We start from the raw sequence: 5,382 nt of genomic DNA on the forward strand, positions 1-5,382 counted from the left end.
GTTGAGTATTTCCTTAGGTGTCCTTCAGCCACTTTAGATTCCTCTGTTGAGAGTTCTCTGTTTAGGTCTGTACTCTATTTTTATTTTTTATAAATAGTCATTGTATTTTAAGCAGGAATCCATAGAAGTTTTATGACTTAGACTTATGCAAAGTAGAAAAAGTTACAAATAACCCCAAACGCTGTAGGATTCTGTTGTAGAAGTCTGGCTACGTAGAACATTTCTGGTTTAGTCCAAGTTGGAGTGGTTCCTTTGCATCGAATTGTTCCTTTTCTGTTGTATTGGCAGAAGGAACATGTGGAACATCTGCAGTATCTGTGTTTAATCCACTTGAGTCTTCTTGATCCTCACCAGTACTGCTCTCTCCAACTGTCTGTGCCCAGGGTGTAGTCATTATCACACCATTTTCTAGGGACTGGCTTTTACTCAGTAGCTTTACCTGCCTTCTTTCCAAGGCCAGTTGTTTATTCCTCTGAATCCTCTGTTGCTGCTCTTCTGTTATACTCCTACTTGATTCAGAAGCCAACTTCTTGCTGTCAGATGAGCTTGTCAAAAAGGGATCAAATCCAGCTGCGGTTGCATTGAGGTTATTAGTTTCTTCAACTTCATCATTATTGTTAACAAAATCTTCATGTACAATAGGGAGATCAAGTTGAATTTGTTTTAAACAGATCTGAACCTCCTTTTTATTTCCCAGGTTTTCAACTTTGTCAATAATATCTTCAAATTGCAGTTTGGGGAATAGCCTATGCGCCCAGTGCTCCATGTGTCTGATTAGTGTTTTCAAGTCTTCAGCCTGAGAAAATGCCTCAATACTATCAGGCTTGTAGGGTATTTTCTTAATTAGTAACTGATGTGAGAGGGCCCAGCCCATTGTGGTTCTTTGAGGTTGAGGAGTGTTTCTTATACGCAGAAGAAGGATGGATTTTGTTTTCATATCCAATCTGTTAGCTTGTCTCTTTTTATAGGTGAGTTGAGTTCATTTATATTAAGGGATATTATTGACCAGTGATTGCTATCTCCTTTTAATTTAGTTTTCAATGTTTGTGATGTTGTTTTTTTCTGTGTTGTTCCCTTCTTTGGGATTTGCTGCTTTGAGGTCATCAATTTTCTGTGTACCATTGAGCAGTCATACTTCACTTTTCTCCCTAAAATATGGTTGTTTTTCAAAGTGCAGTCAAGTTTTTCAGACTATTATCCCTATCATATCCTTTAAGGTTGAACAGATACAGCTCCATTCTTTCCATACAATGGCATTTCCTTTGTGTATAGCCCTCAGACTAGTCTGAAAAGCTTATTATATTTCTCTCTTTGATTTTATAACCTAGACCGGCGGAGGACTCTTTTGTCTGGCTTTGAGCAGTTGGATATCCAAGGCTGAGGACACTTCAACCAAACTTTGACTGAATTCATTCAATGTCTCTTGAAGATAGATAGAACTCCTGATCAGCTCTGTAATGCCACTCACCAGCTTGTGGAATCCCATGTGGTTTCTGGTCTACTGGTGTAAGCAGCATCTGAAATGCTCTGAGTTAATATCCTGTTAAAGAAAATTATTTCTGAGGATGCCTATGTGTTTGTCTTTGGATTCACCTTATTTAGCTTCTCTAGGAACATGAATTATAGGCTCAATGTCCTTTATTTATGGCTAGAAACCAAATATGAGTGAGTACATCCCATGTTCCTCTTTTTGGGTCTGGCTTACCTCACTCAGGATAGTGTTTTCTATTTCCATCCATTTGTATGCAAAGTTCAAGAAGCGATGAAAGGAGACAGAGACAGAGACCCACACGGGAGCACCGGACAGAAATCTCAAGGTCCAAATCAGGAGCAGAAGGAGACGGAGCACGAGCAAGGAACTCAGGACCACGAGGGGTGCACCCACACACTAAGACAATGGGGATGTTCTATTGGGATCTCACCAAGGCCAGCTGGCCTAGGTCTGAAAAAGCATGGGATAAATCCGGACTAGCTGAACATAGCGGACAATGAGGACTACTGAGAATTCAAGAACAATTGCAGTGGGTTTTTGATCCTACTGCACGTACTGGCTTTGTGGGAGCCTAGGCAGTTTGAATGCTCACCTTAGGAGACCTGGATAGAGGTGGGCAGTCCTTGGGCTTCCCACAGGTCAGGGAACCCTGATTGCTCTTCGAGCAGATGAGGGGGGGGGACTTGATCGGGGGAGGGGGAGGGAAATGGGAAGCGGTTGTGGGGACGAGGCAGAAATCCTTAATAAATAAATAAATTAAAAAAAAAAAGAAAAAAGAAAGAAAATTATTTCTCATCACCCAACTGGCACACAGAGTTTTTCTTTTAGCCTACATAGCCTCTTCATAACTGGGAATAAAAGAAACAGGGCCCATATACTCCATAACTCCATTCTATTCTATTATACTCAAAATAGATACTGGAAGTTGTTTGTGTTTTTGGAGACAATTTGCAGCTTCTATTCTCAATGCTTTAGGGCTTATCATGATCTTCATATACTCACATTCGGTGATCCATTCGATGGCATCAGAAATAAACTGATTCTTCTATCCAATCATAGTCTTGATATTTTGGATGAGGATCCCTTGTCTGGGAGTTGGTTCTTAATTTCAGTTAACTCATTGTCTTATACATCAAGATAGTGGTTTTACTTGCTGTTATCTGACCACAAGAACTGTACCATTGTGTCATTTGAGTCAAGACAGTGAAAGATGAAGGAGAGTCAAACACATCAGACTGGGTGATTGAGTCTGTACTAGATGACTGACTCTGTTATTAGCTCATTGATCCTGAGAGACTCCTCTGAGTTTTATGTTGTGAGGTGCATTTTCTCAGGTTTATCTGACTGAACTGTCCTCTCCTGGGCACTAAGCATGAGGTTAAATGTTAAACTGAAGTTTGTCTATAAATATGTCCTCAGTGATGTGCATCCAGCCAATTTGATTTTCTAGGATGTAGGTTTCTTCCTCACCAAAAGAAGCAGATAGAGACATCCTGTGTTTCATGGTTTCTTTGTTTAGAAACTGAACTGACCACTGGAAACTTTTTCTTAATGTTTTCCCTTGATGAGTGGGAAATCTTCACAAGAAATCCCAAGGCAAGTTCTCAAAAATGACACAGTTTCCAGGTCTTGTTCTGGCTCATTTTCTGTAAAGTATAGAAATCAAAGGCAGGAAAAACCTCTAACAGAACAGGTAGCAGTGAAGAAATCTCCAACACCACTGACAGAAGCACACAGAATCAACAATTGAAGAATTGCAATTATTGAGGGTTAGAAAAAAAAACAAACACACACACATACATCAGAAACACAGAGAATGAGACTCTCTGCAAAATTGAGGAAGAAAAAAGAAAAAAAAATCCCTATATTTGAAGTCTTAAGTATCAGCTATACACATATGTTTCTGTAAGCTATATGGAAGTATGGAGGAAGTAATATTTATATTTGAACACATAATTGCTATTTTCAAGTGAAAATATGGCAGTTTAGTATAAAGGGGGAAAAGGAAAAATTAGTTTGACTTCTTTGAATCATACTGTTGCCAAAACTGTAGTTTTCACATTTAATAAAATGGTTGACTGTTGACTCTAAGGAAATGTACTGACAGTAAAATGGGAGTTTTAGTTATTAGAATATTGAAGAAAAATTCAAGTCAGTTATTATTTATTCCACAATAGAAAATAATTGACAGAGTAGAAATATAGAATTTATCCTGAATTGTATGGTTAGGTGACTAGAAAGAGATCAACAATAATTATAACTCCACTGAGTGTTTCATATTGTCTGAACTAAATTTTTATTAATTGAATGTTCTTCCTTTTCAATCATGCATTGAAGCCTTGAAAGCAGAACGTACAAGAAATATAATTAATATACATTGAGAAAAGTAGGAAGATGATTGAGTAGGGAACATGCTTGCTGCACAAACATGATATCCTGAGAATATAGCCTCAAAAAATTACATAAAACTTGCATATGTACAACCTGATCACTTAGAGGTAAATACACAAAAATATCATATGACTTGTTAGCCAGTCACTAACTAACTGGTGAGCTTAGGTTTACATGAGAGGCTTGCTTCAAAATATGAATAGAGAGTGAGAGGTGTAAGCACATGGTATCTTCCTCTATCTTATGTAGGCATTTACACAAAGTGCATAGATATATATGCGCACAAAATACTTATCAGTTCGTGAGATATGACACTAGAATGAAGATGATCTGTCATTCTGTCTCTCTGTCTGTCTCTTTCTCTCTCTTTGTCTCCTTCCTTAATACATAATGGGAAACAGAGAGGCAATAATTCAGACACAACCAAAGGAAGTTACCTGAAAAAAAATGGTGCTGGAAAATGAAATTGGTTTTGTTGCCTTGATCTTGTCTCATTGTGAACCTCTACCTTCCACAATCACTTGCACTGATCCTTTCCTAACCACTCAATATATGGCATTTGATTATGACTGCCAACTCAAAATAACAGAGCATTCCTGCATTTTATTCTATCACAGTTAAGACAGAAAAAAAAGACAGAAAGTGAGATCTAAAAATCCTTTCAGACAGGATGAAATAAATGTGTGAAAGAAACCAGTTGACAAAGATAAAGACTGCAAACACTTTGCACCTACATTCTAACTTATAGCATACTTGGTAGAAGCTCATACTGTGCAAAAATCATACATTATTGGGTTATAAAAGCCCTAAAGTCTTTCAACAGTATTGCCATTTAGTTTCTAATCTCCATCCCATTTCTGAACCACTTCCTTTCATGAAATTGTATTCTTTCTTAATAAGCCATCTCTGTTTTCTACTAAACTTCATTTGTCCTCGTCCTACATTTGTTTTTGAAATCAAGTTTAATTAAAATGTATTGGGTGCCCACCACCTCAAAGATCTCCATATTACTCTCAGAGAACTGAGAGAGATTCATCTTTAAGTGATTGTGTTTAAAAGAAATGCCAAGTCGAAAAAAAAAAACAGTTTTCATTAGACACTGCTTTAAGCAGTATAGATAAGTTTTGAATTATCAACAAGAATGCAAGAAATCCCCCTTCTTCCAGTAAAGAAAAAGAATAAAAGCTTTTGCGGTAAACAGTTTTTCCTCTATGTCACAAAGATGCATTTTCATGTGTGATGATTCAACTGAATAACTAAACTTTTAAATTTTCTGAGAGGAAGGAAGAAATAAATAAAGAAAACAATATGATATGCGTTTGGAAAAAAAAATAGATGGCTAAGTTTAAGTTGTGATGTTGTGCTGTCTGAATCAAATCATGAAGGACTTTCTAATGGCAGATTTTTAAAGGAGTTGAAAAGGTAAAGAACATAATATATAACTTACTGTGATTATACAAGGGCTATTTCTCACTTTTAGTTTCTTACTACTGTAGGTT

At 37.0% G+C, this 5,382-nt stretch overlaps 1 pseudogene; it reads right to left on the reverse strand.

The window, feature by feature from the left end:
* Positions 1–228: 228 nt before the first annotated feature.
* On the reverse strand, positions 229–1,486 carry LOC121433617 (annotated as a pseudogene).
* Between the last annotated feature and the right edge of the window lie 3,896 nt (positions 1,487–5,382).

Source organism: Microtus oregoni, unplaced genomic scaffold (assembly GCF_018167655.1).
Source record: "Microtus oregoni isolate MIOR12 unplaced genomic scaffold, Mior012 000040F_ref0000088, whole genome shotgun sequence".
NCBI lineage: Eukaryota > Metazoa > Chordata > Mammalia > Rodentia > Cricetidae > Microtus > Microtus oregoni.